Source organism: Carex rostrata, chromosome 12, assembly GCF_964058835.1.
Source record: "Carex rostrata chromosome 12, lpCarRost1.2, whole genome shotgun sequence".
Lineage (NCBI taxonomy): Eukaryota > Viridiplantae > Streptophyta > Magnoliopsida > Poales > Cyperaceae > Carex > Carex rostrata.
Window position 1 is genome coordinate 5,861,884 of NC_135929.1, and position 22,085 is coordinate 5,883,968.

General features: G+C 31.9%; 2 pseudogenes across 1 annotated transcript; both read right to left on the bottom strand.

Moving 5' to 3' along the window:
- Positions 1–1,078: 1,078 nt before the first annotated feature.
- Positions 1,079–2,514, bottom strand: LOC144563445 (protein ANTAGONIST OF LIKE HETEROCHROMATIN PROTEIN 1-like; annotated as a pseudogene). The gene is made up of 2 exons (XR_013514358.1): positions 1,973–2,514; positions 1,079–1,889 (listed from the first exon to the last, which is right to left on the bottom strand). The product of XR_013514358.1 is annotated as a protein ANTAGONIST OF LIKE HETEROCHROMATIN PROTEIN 1-like (transcript).
- A 12,837-nt stretch (positions 2,515–15,351) lies between these two features.
- LOC144563040 (uncharacterized) lies at positions 15,352–20,931 on the bottom strand (annotated as a pseudogene).
- Positions 20,932–22,085: the final 1,154 nt, after the last annotated feature.

Consider the following 22,085-nt stretch of genomic DNA (forward strand, 5'->3'; position numbering starts at 1 on the left):
AGAGAGATTGCTTTGACTGAAATTAAGCCAAAAATTGTTTCTCACCGAAAAGGGGACAGCCGCTAAGGTCCTCTTCGGTGGGCTCGAAGGAATGAGAATAAAAATGAGATGTGAAAATTTTGAACTGAATTTTACTGTTTATATGAAAAATAAAAAATTCAATCAGACTAAATTTTTATTTTTTTACGTGAACAGTAAAAGTTGGAGACGCTGCCGAACAGGGCCTATATTTTTCCATCAATGTACAATTAGTGAGGCTATGGTAATATAAACTTGGTAGTCTCTAGTCTCTACCAAACTTTAAAAAAAAGAAGAAGAAGAAGAGTAGGCTATGGTAATATGCATATTACGGATCGTCTCGTCTCTTGTGCTATGGATCTATATATTTATTTTTAAAATTTAAATTATCGGTCTAAATACTTAAACATGATTTCTATATGAAAATGTACATGCAATATAATTTTACATTTTTTTAAACTTTATTACTATTTTTTAAATAGATAGAAAATCATTTGATTTTAAAATTATGGATCATCCATATACAGTGGTTTTCTACCAATATAAAAAGTAGTAAAAATATACAAAAATGGAAATCTAGTGAACAAGTGCATTTTCATATGAATATAGTGTTTAACCACTCGGATCAACTATTTAGGGGGTGTTCGGCTGCAGTGTTCCCTAGGGAATTCACAGGAAAATTAACTTTTCCCTTATTTATTCCCATGAGGTGTTCGGCTGCACTACTGTATATTCCTATTTTGAAAACCATATGGGTAACTTTCCTACTTTACAACACATCAAAGCTAAAAAAAAAAACTCTACTCAAACCTCCGTTTTATTTCCCAAGTGCTGAAGGTGAAAAAATTGAACACATTCAAATGAATGCATTTCGGTGTAATGAATACATTCAAATGAACAAGCATAATTTAAACATCTATTTAAAATGCTATTGAAAAGTAAAAATAATAATTATTTTAAATAACATTTCAACATTAGAATAATAATTAAATAAAATATAATTTAAACAAAACTCAAAATAATTAAACAAACCATAATTTAAAAGTATAATACAAAAGGCTAAAATTAATTAAACAAGCACAATTTAATAATACAAGAAATTATTAAACAAGCATAATTAAACAAGCAACACTTAATTTTAATAGATTAAGCTAATTTTAGGTTAAGTTTCTATTCTGACGTCTAACATAATCATCCCACATAAGCCTGGCAATTTCATCTCTTTTTTCATTCCCTGCCTGACGTTGATTGTTAAGTCTTTCAACATCTTTGCCGTACTCTTCATCTCCATCTGGTACATCCACAATATCATTTGGATCAATTTCCAAATTAGCGTTCGCAGTCCAAGCGGCATCACCATTATGATATACAATAAAATTGTGTATAATGCATGCTGCTTGAACGATGTCCGCTTGTTGATCAATTGTGTGATATGTTGCAACTTTTAAAATGGGAAACCACATTTTTAAAATACTAATAAGTTTTTCAATATGGTTTCTAAGTTGTGCATGACGGAGATTAAATAGCTCTTTGTAATTTCGCGGTCGTTCATTAGCTGCACCTTGCTCACGTACGTGATATCTCACACTCTTATAAGGAGCAATAAATTGCGGTGTATTGGCATAACCAGCATCAACCAAAAAAAATTTGCCTCGTGGTACTGTGAATCTGTCGTCGAGTGCACTCTTCAGTACAGTTGTATCTGAAGCTGATCCTTCCCATCCAGCTATTACATATGTAAATCGATAGTCGAAATCACAAACAAACATAACATTCTGTGACAACGTCTGTTTTCTATTACGATACGGAGCTTGATCTTCATAAGAAATAGTTATAGGAACATGTGTACCGTCAATGACACCAATACAATCCTGTATGTTAAAAAGTAGTGAATAATTAAACTTACCTTAATTTTAAAAAATATTAATTTGAGAATGATTGAAATTAATTTTACCTTAAAGAAAGGATTAAATATTGTTCTGGATTGGATAAGTTCGGGCATATGAAGTCGAGGGGGCATTATGATTTCTGCAGATAGTCGAGTAATAGCCTTAATTACAGTTTGGGCATATGCATTGTATCACTTGACCGTTGGAATCGTTCTTGCACAGTGCGATTGCTTGCATTTTTAGCAAGTGTGTATAAGAACATTGCAACTTGTTCTTCAATCAACATTTGACCATCCTGGAGTAACTCTTTGTCTCTCAACAGCTTGACAAATGCACGAAAAACAAAAGTTTTCATACGAAATTCTCGCTTACAACGACACTCATGACCATCTAAAACTTCATTGACATACATCATTCCAGTTAAGATTGAAGTATGGCATGGAGTTGGTTCTATTATATTTCTCTCTATATATGGCATGATGAGATTTGTATAATCCTCATCATCATTATTCATTTTTCATTGAAGAAGATGATCCATTATTTTGCTATGAAAGAGGTGAAGAAACATTTGCTGCAATAGCTCTATATATAAACAATTTAGATTTTTTTAAAAATAAAAATGGTCATGATCACCCTTTTGTCACCCTGTAGTGTATGGTCAATCATGATATTACTTTTCAGTGTGTGGTCAATTCACTCATTTATCACTTTACAGTGTGTGGTCAGTTTACTTTGATATCACTTTTCAGTGCGTGGTCAATTCACTCATTTATCACTTTACAGTGTGTGGTCAGTTCACTCTGATATCACTTTGCATTGTATAGTCAATTCACTCATTTAAACTTCTTTTAGAATTTGATATGTACAATTATATTGATCATAATCAGTGATTAGTATTAATACACTTAATATAGTTTAATATTATTGTTACATCTTCTATAAAAAGAAAAACAAACAAACATCCTAACAAATTTCCCATGCATTTGCCGAACACCTACATTTGCAAATTTCCTATGGATTAAATAACTATGGTTTTGAAAAATTGAAATTCTCATTCCTATAAATTTCCCATGCTGCCGAACAGATATGGATCTATAGCACGAGACGATCCATAATATGCATATTACCATAACCTCGCTCATGTATATAAACCATTGATGTGATGTGCATATCTTTTTGGTACGTTGCATATTTTTCTATCAAATAAATTTGTTAATATTCGTGATTTATTAGATGTTAAAAAAAAACAAAATAGTACATTTGATTTCCATTAATTAAAAACACATGAAATACAAGATAATTACGAAATGACACAAAAATGACAAAAAACAAAAACAAAAAAAAGTAATATGCCAGCTTTTTTTCTCCTAAATCTTACTCTTAATTGGCAGGAAATTTTCAAAAAATTGTCTACGCATCACCCAATAAGTTATTGAAATAAATATTACTATGTTACTGTCAAAACCGATTGTGAGGAACTCGTATTTATACCGTCAAATTGTTTTCATTTAAATATTTTTAGGTGATGAAAAAATTTATACCACACAACAACGAATATATACCAAAATCATGTTTAGGTAGAAAGTGCATGGACATATTGAGATTTCTTATTCAAATCTTAAATTGCAAAAAGAAAAAAAGAGACGTGATTCAGTGGTTTCCCAATCTTTAGCTCTGGAACCTTTTTGTTTTCACATTTGATGGTGACGTTTATCAACCCACAAATCAAAGCATTATTCCATTCTTTTGTGTTTTCTGATTTACTTGAGTAAATCTATGTAACTATGCATATCACAGATTGATCCGTAATACAGATTAATATTTTCGTTTCTAAAATTCTAATTATTGATCGGAACCATTCAATATGATCTCCATTTGAATATGTCTGTGAACTGAATTTTATTTTTTTAGAATTTTTTTACTATTTATTAAGATAGATAAAAAATTACTTGATCTGAAAATTATGAACCATCCAAAAACAATAATTTTCTACCTACCTTTAAAAATAGTAAAAAAATTCTAAAAATTTTAAAATTTAGTCTACAAGTACATATTCAACTGAAAATCATGTTGAACGGTTAAGATTAATTGTTAGAATTTTGAAAACAAAAATATTAATATGTATTACAGACCGAATCATACTATGCATAGTACCATACAGTGGCGGAGCCACAATGCTGGAGGGGTAGGCAGCTGCCTACCCCTGGATTTTTTTTTTTTTGGACGAGGTTGATTAATGGATTTTGCCTACCCCTGAATTTAATTTGGAGTAGCAATTGTCAGTTCATACTTCATAGATGGATGTGTGAGTCGTTTAATCTAATTAGAGAAGAAAAATATTTTTAAATCTTTGTTCGATTTGGAGTATCGATTCTCCTCTGCCTAATTAATACTAATTATTTTAGAAATTACAACCGACTTGATAGGCAGAGATGCAATTTAGTAGGCGGGTGGAAGCGGAAAGAGAATTATGGAAGCGATTCGAATCCGAACCTGTTCAGAAAAAAAAACCCAAACCTAATTTTCACCTACCCCTGACTTAAATCCTGGCTACGCCACTTGTACCATAGACTCACTCGATTTTTTTTTCCTCTGCAATGATGATCTCTCTCGAGATCATGTCGTACAAATGCATAATTAGCGTGGTAAGTATGTATGGCTTCTAATATTTGTGTGCTCGCAATTAATGAGCATTTTTAGTCAAGATGCAAAGTTGCAAATGATGTTAACACGGCACCTAATCATGCAAAACGAATCAAGAATATTATGGCATTGTGCGTGTTTATACTTTATACTCTATACACGTGTTATTAATATTGATCGTCATGTAATTAACTTAATGCATATGTATGATGTGATGTCGATGATTATGTCATCTAAAATTGCAAAATTGATGCCGAGTGGCTTATAGGGGTGTCAATGGCAGCTTTTTACTCATTTATCCGATCTGTATTATATTCAAAAATACGGATAGGGATAAAATTTATTTATTTTTCATTAACTTATCAGGTACGAGTAATGATTCTTTTCCGTTATCTTATCCGTTTTTGTATAAGATAATTTTTAAAAATAAAATTCTATATATAGATATATATTTGTACAAAGATAATACATGATGCAAAAAAATTTGTATTTTATTCAATTTTTATAATAGAAATTAGTTGTATCCATTTTTTTTTCTTGTTTGAAAAATATTTTATCGAAAACACATATCGAAATATCAATGACACTTTTTTATCCGTTTATCTGACCTATATCGTATTCAAAAAAACGAATAAGAATAATTTTTTTTATTACATAATAAGTACGGGTATAAAAATGTCTCCACCTGACTTGTATCGTACCCGTTGACACCCTAGTGGCTTATCAAGAATTCATCAGTAAATAGTATTTTACAAAGTTTGAGAATACTATTTACCAAAGTTTGAGAAGGATTTAATAGTTCTAAAACACATTCTGATGAATTATCATATTTAGAAAAAAAAACAATTTTTATTCTAGTAACTAAAATAATATTTTGTGTGAAATGTCATGTATTTGAAATTTTGAACTCCGAATGGGGAGTTTTTTTTTTTTAATATCAAATACATGACTAAAGACTTTAACTTTTAAAAATTCTAAAAAAATATATATTTATATTTAAATAACGTGTCTTGTCGTAATAAATAAAATATTTTTGTCTAAATCGAACTATTGTAGACGTTATAAATTAAGTCGCAATACATAGTTTAGCAACAACAGAACTCAATCTTGATAAACTAGGAAGAGTGAGTCTGGAATATCCGATACATTCAAAATTAATTTTTTTTGCGTGCAAATACTTGGAGTAGATCGGTCTGAATAGTTTGATTCATTAATTGAGCCTGTATGTTGGATTTTAAAATTGACGTCACTATAGTTAAAATAACACGATATCATAGTAGTCTAGACTCAAAATTTGACAATAATATCCGAAGTTTTTATTTATATCATATTTAAAAAAATATCACTTTTTTTTGAAGAATTCCATAAATATCAGGGCTGCCAATTCAATATACGACCCCATTCTCAGGGGGGCCGCAGATTGAATTAGAGCCCTTCAGAAATCCAAAAATGTATTATAATATACTGATATTTAGGTTTTTGGGGGGCCTTCAACTCAATTTGCGCCCCCTCCAAAAAAAAAATAGAGCCGTTGATTGAATTGACGGTCCTAATATTTATAAAATTCAATATTTTCATGAGTGTTTTGTTTTGAAATGGTATTAATAAAAATTTCGGCAATAATATTCTACTATAACTGACTAATAATATTTCTCTCAAGTCTCAACAGCCCTAGTCCTAGTCTTATCTACATTGCCTAATTTCAAAAGCCAAGAATAGGAATAATTTAATTTTTTGAAAATAACATCCAACCACCTGAGCAGGAAGAATCTACAAATTAAAACATGATATAGACTGGCATATGGTCTGGTGATAACATGTGACTGTCCAGACACCTTGTTTTGCTCGGCCTTGGAATTAGAGAGACCACAAGATAACTTATACAATGGGCTTAAACTCAAGCAGATAGAATATAAATCCAGAATTATCTTAAAGAGAAGAACACAAAAACAAGAAAACGACATTAATTAGAGAAACCGGCATTGACAGCGAAATTTTCAATTTTTATAATGAGGTATGATTCACATCTCCCACAGTGACCGCATATGGGTCCGTTCATACATTGATAGATAAACGTGATATTACTTAGGGAAAGAAAAATATGACGTGATAAATATAACGTGTTATTATTGTAACAAAAAAAAAATTTCACGTGATGTGATCAAAGTAGTGAAGAACTATTATGTCATGCAACACGTGTAATTATATTGTAATTGGTCATATTAATTATTTTTCGCATATTCTAAGGTAGTTTGTTAAAAGAAAATAAAAATATAAAAAAAAGATGAAAAATATTGTAAAATTTTAGATAAAAAATTATAATAGAAAATTAGTCACGTTACACGAATTGATCATACCAGTTTGAGTAACGTACCATGTTATTTTTAACCGAAGATAAACATGTTATGCAGTACGTAAATTCTGTCACATAATCAACACGTGTTAACATAATGGACGGTCACGAATTTGATAACAACATGATTAATTTCATCAGTATTTTCTCTTAACAACGGTCATCAATCTCTTTTATATTTCTTATACACCAAGTGTACAACCTTTACAGATAAAATATAAAAAATAACTCTAATGTTGGTTGGTTGGTTGTCTTAATTAATAATAATACAACACCTTTTTTCCATAGCCAGCAGCTCCATGCCTAGCTACATCACCTATATTAAATTAAGAGGAAGAAGCCAAGTCGAACACAATTACATTCCCTGAACTTTAAAACTTATCCTTTTTTTTTTATCTGATATTTTAAAAACTAAAATCTAATCTCTCGGTCTCGTGTTGCCTCATCTCTCTCGATCGGTCTAAAGTTCAAATAATGGCGTTAGGCGCACGTATTTGAAAACAACTTGGCGCAAAATTCCACGCTTGATTAATTAAGAAAAATTAAGAAAAGGGAAAGGAGAGATTGAACTTTAATTTGATGTCAATTTTCAATTGTCAATGCATTGGAATTTCCCACTGGATCTAATCTCAGAGACGGTTTCGGAATGCCTTGAATACAAGCAATACTTTAAAACAAAGCGGGGTGCATGTGGCATATGTCCATGTAGCTTTCTATGTGGTCTTCTGAGATGTAACATGTTACAAACAACTTACAAACACAGGAATTATAATTCATCGAGATTTACATTTTTTTATTCTGATATAAGACAATATAACTAAAAATAGTTCCTTTTCTTACAATGTATATAAATATAGTGAAATTTCATAATTAAAAATAACAAATTCTACATGTAATTTGGAATAATTCATAAATTTTGTAGAACTGATGAATAATTTGTGAATAATTCCACGATTCGTTTAATACATCTGTTCAACTGGATAAGTTGCGAAAACAAATAATTTGCGGGAGTATCATCTAAGTAAAGCAATATTCACAGTATTTTTCATTTGTTTTAAATGTGAGGGTATGTGTAGAGGCGGATTTAAGAAGATCCAACGAGATCAATTGAATACGAATATGATTAACAATACTTCCTTTTCTTACAACGTATAAAAATACAGTGAAAATACATAATTAAAAATAACAAATTCTACATATAATTTGGAATAATTCATAAAATTTGTAGAACTGATGAATAATTTGGGAATAATTCAACGATTCGTTTAATATATCTAGTCAAATAGATAAGTTGTGAAAACAAATAATTTGCGGGAGTATCATCTAAGTATAGCAATATTCATAGTATTTTTCATTTGTTTTAAATGTGAGGGCATGTGTAGAGGCGGATCTAAGAAGATTCAATGGGATTAATTGATCCTCATTTAATTAATTTATTTTTGTATTTACATTTAATTTTCTATATAATTTAGCGTAAAAGGTCATGGTATGGTAAAATTGATCTCCATTCTTCGTATAAAATTTGTATATAATTGACCTCTATAATTTGAATTTTTTTTTATATGATGGATTCCATATGTATTTGATCCAGAGACATAAGCATCAAGAACAAATGGGGGTCAATTGACCTCTATTTTGTTTCTGAATTTTTATGTTTCTATGTGATTTTCTATATAGTTTGGAATAAAATGCTATGAATTTTTAAAATTACTTCCATTCATGTATAAAAAAATTATATAATTGACCCCATTAATGTTTGAAGATCTAGCTTCATCTCTGATTTGACTCTTATTATTCGAAAGTCTGGCTCCGCCTCTTGGTATGTATTTAAGTTTGTTTCCAAGTTTTATTTTGCTTCAAATAAGTGTTGATTTTGATTTCGGAAAATTGTTTAAGGTGGTATAAGAAATGAATACGGACGTTGTAGAAAATGAGTTTTTTTTTTTTAATAATTTTTCATTTTCGCTCGAGTTCAAGATATAGCTGTCTAAATATATCTTAACAAATGTCAATAACTATTTTAAACTAGAATAATTATATGATTTCTCCCACTCCCATCCCCCATCTCTTAAATAGATTTTAGAGGTGAATTTTTTTTTTTCAATGTTGTTCACATTTTTCACGATCTATGAGGAATTTTGCGAATCTAAAACCACGAACGTATTCTACTCAATTTTATCTTTCAAATGAGATCCATGATGACATACTTTCGGACTCATCGTCACACAATTATTTATACCTCATCGTGCAAGTATTTATACCTATATTTGTAAATATTTATCCCCAATCGTGGACCCCGCATCTCCGCATCTCCTCATCATCCCTCCATCTTTTAATTATATTTTAACTTCCATAAACTAACTTAACTAACTAATTTAATTAAATTTATTCAAAACACTGCGGTTTCCAAGTTTAATTAAATTCATAGGTATAAATACTTGGAAGATAATAAATTAATACTTGTAAACTAAGATATTAATACTTGCATCTCTAACTTGATATGACTATACGGGGAGACCACTCAAACTACATAGGCAGAAAAATCATACATGTTTTTAGAGGTGGGTTTTTATTTTTTATTTTTTCAATGTCATCCAAATTTCTCATGATTTATGATGAATTTTGCGAATCTAAAACCACGAATGTATTATATGCAATTTTATCTTTCAAATGAGATCTATGATGACATACTTTCGGGCTCATCGTCACACAAGTATTTATACCTCATCGTGCAAGTATTTATACCTATACTTGTAAATATTTATCCCCAATCGTGGATCCCGCATCTCCGTATCAACCTTCTTCAATCGTCCCTGTGTCAACTTTTCTCTAACAAAAATAGTTGACCACATAGGTATAAATACTTCAGTGCATAGGTATAAATACTTGTAATACTTGATATTAATACTTTTAAATGTCAACAGTATCATATGTGAAAAGTACTAGGTATAAATACTTAAATGACGAGGTATAAATACTTGTGTGACAACGAGCTTGAAAGTATGTCATCACGGATCTCATTTGAAATATAAAATTGTGTAGAATACGTTTGTGGTTTTAGATTCGCAAAATTTCTTTTAAATCGTGAGAAATGTAGATGAGATTGAACAAATAAAATTGAGAGAATTTAAACTAGGGAACGACTAACAGTACCCCCATATCAGTCCCCTAAACGTCCCCTGCACTAAAAGACAAATAACTTTCGACAGGGAACCACTAACTGACTCCAACATCTGATATGGGGGTATTTATACTCTGAGTTAATAGTCAAAATGTATAGTATTCATACCTACGAATGTATAGTATTCATACTTATTACCAGAACCATTCGTCATATATAAACACAAACTGGAGGGGACCAGTAACGACCAGGGGGACCGTTGACGTCTTGTGACAGCCTGGATTGGGGACCGCAACCGTCTGAAAGCGACATTTGCCAAGATTGGGGACCACTACAGTGAATCTATATATTATTCATATCGAACTAAAGAAATATTCATATCTAAACAAATGAAGTATTCATACTGACGATTACGAAATATTTATATATATTTGAAATAATTTATACAATTCAAAATTCAAAGTTAGACCCTTTTTCTTGAACATCTCTTCTAAGAAATATTCATATCTAGCTAATGAAGTATTCATATGTTGCACTCTTGACAACCTTCGCTGGGCTTAGCATAGACCCCCTCCAATGGTGCACCACGCTCTCCCTGCCAAATCTCGACGGTGCACCACGCTCTCCTTGCCGGATCTCGACGGTGCACCACACTCTCCTTACCGGATCTTGCCGAATTTGAGTTGTGTTGAATTTTTTTTTTCTTTCTAAGAGAATATTGAACAGGGTGAGTTTTGACCATGTGGGGGAACAAAAAAAGAAGATTGTTAGAGAAACAGATAGAGAACAGATTCAAGGAGAACAACATCTTTACTCTTTAAACTAATATCGTCACGTCTTTATATGGGACGCAATTTGATTGTGTCGCAAGTCATGCTAGTCACATGGGTCACCATCATGTCCATGTTGAGTTGATTCTTCTATGTGGTGGATCTGAAGTCTAGTTCGAGTTCATGATTTTCTCTACACAAGTCAGTGTTGCTCTCTGGTCTGCTTCATGGATAAATTGACGCATGTCAATAATTTGACCACAACTTTTGCATAGAAGCTCCAATTTAATTAGGTGATTCCAAATTTTAGAGAGAACAATAATATTTTGCGATATCATGGTCAATCAGATGAGTAAATAGAATGTGGTCCGTTTGAAGTATTGAGTCATTAATAAGTTAGGTGTGTAGTTTGTTTCAAACGTGAGTTATTAATAAGTTAGGTGTGCGTTGTGTTTAGTTAATTTATGGAGAATAATTAATGGTAGTTAGTGCTCTAGTGTCTTGAGAAGTCTTTTTAGTGTAGGATCCGAAAATTAAATACCATATTTGATATATGAATATCCGTGCGGATACGGATATGGTTTTAAATTTTAATTATTCGTATCTCAATAATAGATATATACTATATAGTTTAATATATATTATGAAATTTTTTTATGTTATTCACTATTATAAAAAACGGATATCCGCATCCGTATCCGTTTAATATTCGATCTGTATCTGTATCTGTATCTGTCTAATATCTGATCCGCATCCATATCCATATAAAAATAAAATAAAAGTAGATACAAATATGGTTTTACCACTATCCGATCCGTTTGCAGCCCTATTTTAGTATCTCTGAAGTTATTAGGTATGTTTTCAGAATTAAAAAAAGTAGCTGAGAGTTATATTAATTATTAAGTAATTTTTGAAAGGTAACTTAACAACTTTAAAACATATTATAAAAAAGCTAATTAATTATCACAAAAAAAATATACTCTGAGCTGAGTTTCTCCTCTTTCATCTTATGTTAAAGTAAATACTCACTTCTTTAGGGGTGATTTTAGTTGAACCTGCTCATGTTTTTAAACATCTCAATTCAAAATGATATCAAAGTGTTCCATTATTTTAGATGCGAGAGAGCGTTATCTAAATCATTAACAACCGAATGTAGTGAAAAAAATGCACATTAATTTAAGTCTTGAGAATTTTATTAAAAACAATAGGTTTGAGAATCTTTTAGTGAGAACTCTAGATAAATAAAAAAAAAAATTGAAATAATATTGTTTGCTACCAACATTCTATATAACTTCCATTTACAACTACGAAAAAGTAATACACATATATATCACTTATTACATGCTATAATTTCTCCCCTCTTTGCATGAAAAGAAACACAAAAGATCAACAAAAATGGTGGGGCCAACAAGATGAAGAAATAATGAAATACGATGAAGAAATATTTGTCCTTTTTAATTGAAAATATGGATAAAAATCCAGACACTTACCCTTTATGGGGGCGGGTGCTAACCTCCTTTAGGCTGTGCTCCAGAAGCCTGTTGCACAGAGGAAGGGGACGGGAGAGGAAGGAAGGGGAACGCGCTCGTGTTACTCCGTCTACACCCCAAATCGGGGGGTACAAATTTCGTAGCTTTGTACGCTTGATTTCCCCCTACCACAGTGCCGTCTCCCCTCCTCTCCTCTCCTCTCCTCTCGGATCTCCTCGTTTCTGGAGCGAGTAAACGAGGCGGACAGCAGCGGTCTGAGCGCGTCTCCCCTCCCTTCCCTTTAATGAGCGTTACCCTCCGCGTTCTGGAGCACAGCCTTAATTGACTTGATAAAAGAAAACAAAGCAACTGCCCCTTTTGCCAATACATTTTATATATATCCCACAACCAACTTTGAATTAATGAACATATTTTATGTTGAGCATTAAAAACTAACAGCTCCTTTATTTACATTAATGAACGAGGATAACCAAGAAATAAAAACACAAATTGAAGGAAAAGAGAATTAATGCACCAAATGGAGGGTAATGATATTAATAGATCTGTTTTCGCTACACACAGCTCATGCATCATATGTAGTGTTTTTTTTACTCTGTTTTCTTTGCACTGCATGAAGTAAAAACTGTCTTGTCAATATGTTTACCCCAAATGGACCTCCCAACGTGTCTGGTCTACTGAGCTTATCTGTTTGATAACTTGATATGATATGAGTTCTCTGTTTCAATATTGCCTTAGTTTCAACTTTCAAGACAGAGACCCTCTGCCAAACATGCCAAACATGACATCTCCTGTTGGTATCTTCCAAAATTGTGGACCCATAAACATCCAAATTTTCAATGAGACAACTGCGGCGTAATGTAACATTCATCCACTGTTACATTGTACATGGCAATGTTACTGGCTAAAAACAAAAGCATCTATTTCATTCAGCCAATTAAACCAATGTCAAAGGGTAAACAAATTAAAAGCTGATGTTAACAAATAACAATTCAATCCTGTGGGCATGATTTTTGAAAGAAAGATATTTCTATGGGAATGTTTTGCCAAATTTGAGCACTTGGGTACCTAGTAAGCATTAACAGAACACGTAACCTATCACAAAGATAAAATATAAAAGAAAAAGAAGGATCCATACCTAGTAAATTAAATTACAAAAAAAAAACAAACCTGATTTTGAAAAGCATATAAATGCTTGCATTCATGGCATATCTCATAAATTAAATACTTACATTACATCCGAGGCAAAATGCATTGATGGTGCTTGGGAATGCATTTCTGAGGTCTGAGACTGTGGGAGCCAATAGTTTTGGAAGTTTGGATTAAAAGGTATAAAAAGGAGAAATGCTAAAAAAATTGTAAAAAAGAGAGGAGAAGATGAGGTGGCTTCTCAAGTTCTTGAAAAGCCCATTCGGCTCTTTTACTTCTCCAAAAGTCATGCCAACTTAGATTCTCCCATCCCCAAAAATAAATTAAAACAAAAATTAAATATAAACAGGGGGAATTTTGTTCCTTTCTTCTCTGAAAGGTCTCTCAAAATTGTTACTACTATTATTTAATAACTACTGCAACTACTAGTAATAGAATGGCAAATTTATGTGGAAATTATATTTTAGAAAAATGTAATACTGTCTGTTCCATTCATTTCTTGATATGATTTATGTAGCAAAACATATGGCACAGTTTAATATCACGTCCATGTGCATTTTTTTCGACATGGTCAATTTTTTCTGTTGGAAAAAACAACAAAGTTTATTGTTTTGACTGGAATAACAGGTGCCAACTGCATGAAACTGTTTTTTTATTTTTTTATTTTTTATATATATATATATATAAACTAAATTTATGCTCTTGGTAAATGAACATCATCTGGAACAACAGGTGCGGACTCCAAAGTTCTCTCTCTCTCTCTCTCTCTCTCTCTCTTTTTCACAAAATTTATTTCTATTTGCAGTATTAGGCTACCTACACATTCAAGGCAGGTGACATGTAGGCCCATAAAATGTTGATAGGCCCTTTGGGCCTGTTCAGCAAAGAATGGAATAGTCACGGAATAATGGAATTACCATGTTAAAAAATAAGAATGGTTGGAAATGACTTTTTTATCCTTGATGATTTTTTGTGTTATTTTGATTGCTGCAGTAAATAACATTTCCATTAACACGTCTAAATTAAATTATCAATGCATAATCATTATACACAATCTTCAAATAGATATACTGCAATATAATCCAAATTTTGAAACTAGATTTTAAAATTTGAGTTAGCAGCAACACGAATTTGCAATCCAATAAAAGAAAAAGGAATTACAAAACTACAACTCTTGTTAAAATGGGCCTTCAGGCTTCATATAAGGCGGCCCATTAATTTTTAATAATACGAACTTTGAAGTTGGTTTGTTTACAAACATTATAAGAATTTTTTTTTTTACTACAAATGAAGATCAATTTTGCAGTACCTATAGCATTTTACTTTAAACTGTATAAAAAATTACTTATAAGTACAAACATTTTGAAAAATAAAAAATGGAATCAATTGACCTCCATCCACTCTTACTAGCTCCGTCTCTATCAATGCATCTTAATTTTCCATCAATATAAGAATGAATCGCTCCTGTTAAAACTTTTCTTATTATCAACCATCAAAATCTCAATATATCTTTATTTTCACATCAAATAAGAATGAATTGCTCATATATCCGTAATAACTCCTCTTATTTCCAATTATTCCATCAAAGTCTCAATATATCTTATTTTCACATCTAAATTTGGAACTTTTTCATAATTATTATTTTAGTTTCACATCTAGGTTTGATTAGGCCTAATTTCAAGCATTGATTCGGGCATTTGTCTCTTTGCCTCTCGCAAACATTGTCCCCATCCCTTCCTCAAACAGCTGTCGTTTACCAAGCATTCATACCTAAAGATCGACTAAATCATCAATACTCCAGTTCCACATTCAAGCATGTATTATTTTTACCATTTGATTTGGTAAAATTTTATAGCATCTATTATTTGCTTATTTACAAATATTAAAGTAAGAGAAATTATAAGAAATAAAAACCCGGCTCTGTATCCATGTTTGTTACAGGGGTTAGTCCCAAGAAAATTCACAATTAAAATATTTTTTTGGAGATCGATCCAAGTACATAGATATTAATTTTTTTTTTTTTGCAAATATATGAATCTAAGGATGAATCACCACCTCCTAAGGTCAAGAAGTCGTGTATGCCATATATGCACTGTTAGTGAAATTAATCCTTTGTACCGCTGCAGTATGCAATGAAGGTACCAGAACAGTATTCGGAATACCAAATGTATTGACTTCAGTCCCTGACAAGGCAGTTGCATCGGACTCCAATTTGTGGGAAATCGAGTTCAGAGCAGCATTCAATCCCATAGAAGAATGGTCAATTGTGAAACTACATATAAACCCAACAATTGGAAATTAGTTTTGTACGCTTGACTTAATAAAATACTGACAAAGGTACAATACCAAAATAAATTAGTCTTGTCTTTTGGGCCAACATAGATTTTTAATGAGCATAAAGTGAAAGACGAAAAAAAAATACAAAAGAAAAATATAAAATATAAAACAGCATCAGCAGAACTTGAAGAAAATTGAAGATAGGAATGTAACAGAAAAAGATAGAGTTGGTCATACGTTGAGTCAAAGCTCGTCCCATCTGCACTCATTGCAGCACAAATGCCAGAAATAACCCAAGGAGGAATAATCAAATTACTTATTTCAATGCTGTAACACATATTACTGTTAGAAAGCACTTCATTTGACCTAGACAATACCCCCATGTCAGCCTTTCTCATCTCCTTGTAAACTACCTGAAATAATTGTCCAATATTTATTAGTGGATGAGAATACAAGTAGCTTGAACTGCAATTTGTGGCAATCATCACAAAACAACTTTAATTTTGAATCCAACAATTAGAATATGATCAACATTTATATAATATGCTTATATCACGCACATAAAAAATGCTGAATTTGATGCAAGTTGTACCAATCATCAAACAACTTCAAATCCAGCCTATGTCTAATTACCTTCAATGGAATATCAAATCAAATGATGCTGGGAAACGCATGAAGTTGATACATAACCAATCTATAAGGCCAACAATATGCTATAAATCATTTTATATATTTGTTGAAAATTTCTTTGGCTTGATTTGAAAAGTATTGTCAAGATTATCAACTCATTGTCAATCAATCCCAGTACTTCAAATAAATCAAACGAGAGTAAAAATAACTTGCATAAGTGTTACCTCTGCAAAATGAAGGGAAAAATTCTGAAACGGCACCGGAGAATAAATCATAGGAACATCACCACCAGTAAAAAAGAACCTACAAACAAAAGGTAAACAAACTTTGTTCAATAGTAAATAAATAACAGATAGATAGAGCAAATAAAATAATAGACAAACAGACAATTTAATTTGTTCAATACTATTTGGTATACTATTTTGTTCAATGGTGAGCCCCTGTCGGTTTTAAATATCATTAAATTCCTGTGTTTATATGGCATTTAAAATGCAAATTTTAATTTCGATAGATAGAGCAAATAAAATAATAAACAAACAGACACAATTCAGACTTGTAACACCTTAGAAATCAATTTTTGCATCTTAAAAACCATATAAACACAGGAATTTATTTGATATTTAAAACAGACAGGGGCTCACCATTAAACAAATAGTATACTAAATAGTATTGTTGTTATGGCATTATTTGACAGCTTGATACTTGTGTATAGTTATGCTTGGAAGTTGGAATGTACAAAGATCTCAGCTAAACTACAGAAAGAAAAAGGGTAAAATATGACAAGTACATACAAACAAAAGACTAACAAAGACGTCAAACAGTATTTCACACATTACTTGATACATACCTGTGGTTCAGTAGAAACTCATATAGACCTTGAACACTCGAGTTCCCAGTAAATGACAGCAGAGATTTTGAGGTTCCATCCACGTCAGCAAAATGGTCTGTATGAACAGCCTATACAAAATTAATGTTACAGATTTCAGCTTCGTTTTTACAACAGAGTTCTAATTTCAAAGCGGTAAGCAAAGACCGTTAGTAATTTATGTAAATGCCTTGGAAATTTTATTAACTCATGTTATTTTGTAAGGCCATGGAAATTTTAACTAATGTTACTATAAAGAGTATACTTCATTTAACCTTTAGTGACAATATAAGTACAGAAAATCAAAGACCTGGCCAATATTTCTCTTTTCTTTCTCTAACAGCTCAGCCAAGTCATCTGGTGAATTCTGCACCACTTCGTTGTGGTAAAGAGGCATGGTAAAGCAAACATCCTTTACAAGAAATCAGAACATAACATTAAAAAGTTTGTCAGTAATTTGTTGACTTGTTTAATATGCCTAACCCTAACACAATCTGACGTCAGCCCAGCATGACCTGAACCAAACCTAATCCAAGTATTTCGAAAAGTCAATTCAACACAACCTGAATACCAAATTACTTGATACCAGACCAAATTGACTCGACAAAACCAACTAACCAAAGAAAAATGAAAAGCCAAACAACCAGAACCCAATTAAACAAAAAACCAAATCAACCCTACCTTACAAGTGCAAGGCAGGTTTTAAGGACATTAATTTCATTTTCTAAATAAAATAATCAATATTAATGGTACTGATTATAGTGATAGTCATAGCAAAAGCAAAATAAATGTCACTTGAAATAACTGATGCTAGTAGTAATAAATGTAAAAGCAATAATAATAACCAATAGTAGAACTAATAACAACAAAATATATAAATAAAAAAAACCTACATATTTTGTAAGCGCGGATCTCAAGTTGTTTGTAGATTTCGATAAATAAGCATTGCAGGACCCCATTTCTTCCCAGAAAAGTTGCCTCCAACAAAAAGTACCACAAATTTTGAAGTATATACTGCACTGATAAAATGGTTTTTAGATAAAGCAACAAAACAAATATATAAAAAAAAATGCGCAACAACCATAGATTTACCATAAAAGATGCTACATAAGTTCTTTCTAAGCATGCCGTAGAGATTGGAAAATGAACTCTTCCAATCTTGTCTTCTTTTTTCCAAAAATCCCACATCTACATGAACAGAAGCATAATGAAGAAGCTCAGTATTTTATGTACATAAGGATATAGTTCTATCTGATAATGACAAAACCACATACTATGCATTATTAACTGTCATCTTGGGTTACCATATTATACAAAATTAACTATCTGAAAGAAACTGATGGACAAAATCAGACAGAAAGGTGAAGGTAGCAGAGTACAAATGGAGCAAAAATCAGAGGTAAAGACTGTGACTTCACAAAAAGAAAAAAAATAGGGATAATTACCACTTTTTGCCTTAGATGAGGCCATGGCAGAAATGATGTTTGTTGGCAAGGTAGACTGAGGGTATATCCATGAAGATAAAGCCTTCGAAAATAATTCCTCCTTCGTTTGAGAGGCTCCCACATGGATACACCTATAAATAAAATAGAAAATCATGCAAATTGATCACTTTTATTGTTTCAGAAAAGCATTGTGAAATGTAGGGGTCACACTTGATAGAATAATGTTGCCATACTGGTACCAGTACTCAGTACCAAACACAAAATGGCCATTACTCAGTACCTTCTTATGAGAATGATGTGAAGGGTTTTATGTAGGGTACCATAATACTGAACTTAGTGAAGAATTGAAAGAGTAAACAAATTGTAAACACAAAGTCGTATTAAAGTTTTTCCCCAAGACATGATTCACGAACAAAAAGGAAACAAAAGACCAATATGTGCCAGGCATCTGCCCTGGTACAAAACTCATTTACTTACCACTTAGCAGAAGACGAGGAAACCAGTCGAAAGGAAGTCTTTAGTGTTAAATCCAAAGGAGCTTTTTTCCCTGGTATGGAAATCATAGAAGGACAGATATCCACATCATCAGTGCTTCCAGAAGAAATCGAGGGAAAAATGTCAATCATGGGGTCACGTAGCACTCTGAACCCTTCAAGTTCCTTTTCCTGTCATAGGTAGCACAAGTCATCAACATTTTATTCCAAATGGATACTCTATGGGATGCTTCCTATGTAACCAAGTGTTATGCAATACAAGTTACACAATATACGACTAGGTTGTAAATGTATATAAGGTATATTTTTATATTATACATGTGTTTTTCTTGAGAAAAATTATATTTGAACTTCATATATACAAAAAGAATTGTTCTATTATGACCCCATTAGTTGTAATTCTATGTTTTCAATATGATCATTGTTTTATAGAGGCATGCTCTATCCCAGTGATGGTGATGCGTGACCAATAAATGTAACTAGAACAGTTCATAAAGTGTATGCACTAAAACCCTACCATGTCAATTTGAGCAGGCGAGGCTGGTTTTTCATCTCTTAGATGGAGTTGCACAATACCAAGCAAAGAACTTTCAATACATTTCTCTGTCATTCTAAATGCCTGGTTAGCACTTCTCTTGGAAGTTTCAAGGGACTCCGAATTGCTGCATACAGAATAATTTAACAATACTTACATATATATAGAGAGAGTGACTAATATGCTTTCGGTAGCATATGGGCCGAAGTGCTACCGGTTCAAATTTAAAATTTCAAAATCCAAAAAGTCGATCTGAACCATTCATCTTGTTCTCCATATTAATATGTGCTTGGAGACCAAATTTTACATTTTTCTGAATATTTTTACTATTTATTAAGCCACTTTGAAAATCGCTGATCCAATGGTGGCTTAACAAAATCAGAAGCCACCGTTGGATCAGCGATTTTCAAAGTGGCTTAATAAATAGTAAAAATATTCAGAAAAATGTAAAATTTGGTCTCCAAGCACATATTAATATGGAGAACAAGATGAACGGTTCAGATTGACTTTTTGAATTTTGAAATTTCAAATTTGGACCGGTAGCACTTCGGCCCATATGATACCGAAAGCCTATTAGTCACTCTCTCTCTCTCTCTCTCTATATATATATATATATATATATACACAAGGAATAAATGAATCTTAAACAAAGGGATTAAGGGAATATAAGTCTTACCCCGAGCTGCTGCCATTATCTACCTCCACTGTCATTGGGGAATCCTAATTTAGAAAGACAAAGGAAGATGCAAAAACAAAATTAAGATCAGCACTGAATTAGAACCTTCTAAAAATAATAAAGAAAATAGTTTCATGATTTTGCTCCAAATTGTTATTTTCCTTTCCAAAAGCATGAATATTTAAAAGAAAAAATGAACTTTAGAAAACAGATTGAAAAGTTAACAATGTGCAGCATGCGCATAAATAGAAAAGAATGAAAGCTTACCAATTTTCAATGTGCTGACCAGAGTCGGAAGAATTTTGGTATTGACTGGTGACTGTAATTTCTAAATTGGTTCTTGAGAATTTGGTAGAAATATAGATACAAGAGCAAAATGGCCCTTCTTTGCTTTTTTTTGCTTAAACTTTCTTTTGTGCGTTTTTTGAAATGACATAAATCATGTACGTTCCCAGCAAAAGAAGCTTCGACACAATGTTTTTCCTTATCAAGCCGTATAGGTTTCAGTGTCATGGTATTGACATAAAGATAAAATCCTTTAACAGGTTTCAGTTCAATGAAACGGGCAGGCCTAGGCATTTTATTCATAAAAAAAAGGAACCATATATCAATTTATGGACCCAATTATGGCAGTACACTATAATCTAAAGTATCATCTGAGGCTGTACTCACAAGCTTCAGTACATAAAAGAGTATGGCTAATATAACATCAGTCTATATAACACAAACTCCAAAACCTATCAAATCGAGTTCAAATGGTGAATCCAAACCATTCAAACCGATCTACTTCATTAGTTGTGCGTTTACATGTAAAATTTATAAGTTTTTGAGTTTATTTGGTATCAAGTCAAGCGGTCAAATATTTGAGTTTTTAAGTTAATTTTAATACATTCATTTTTCAATTTTTTTGCCGCTTGATTTGATACTAAAATAACTCGAAAATATAAAAAGTTTGCATGTAAACGCATCACTCATAAAGTAAATTAGTTTGAACAGTTTGGACTCACCATTTGAACTCGATTTGATAGGTTTTGGAGTTGGTGTTATATAAACTGAAATGACACTGATGTTATATTAGCCATACTCTACATAAAACTCATTTTTAAGTTGAAATTTGGTCAACTTTTTTCTACCAAATTTTCATTTAATTGCATGTAGGCATCTGTTTCCTTTAGATATAAGAATACCAGTTAAAAGTTAGATTTTTACAAAGCAAAAGAAGACTAGCAAATAGTGTTGCTACTCAACCAATTTTCCCCTGTGTGTCTCTAATTACAAAACTGACATAAAAATCAGACTTGAACAATTGCATAGTTCCCTGATTGAGGAAAAACTGAGGCACACTGACACAATTGCACAGTTGAAGATGGATCCAGGGCTAAATTCACTGATATTACACGACAGGGGGTAAAATTGTAAATTGAGGAAAGACTAACTATATTGAGGCTTGGTTTATCAGTCCGTGACGTACAAGATTTGCATCTCTCAAGATAAAAATCTATATGTTTAAATGCTAATTTGCGGAGTTAGGTACTACAAGCTAACAGGAGGATCAATCAGGAGAAAAGATATCGGACCTCTCCTGATCACTTCTTCTCTAAACTCTTGACAAATAATTTGTATTATTGGGTTTCTATTAGCTATAAAATAAAATTAAGCTATTCTGGGATTACAACTTCCCTAATGTGTCAGTTGGGATTTATACTGGCCAGTATGATAACTAATAACAAAAT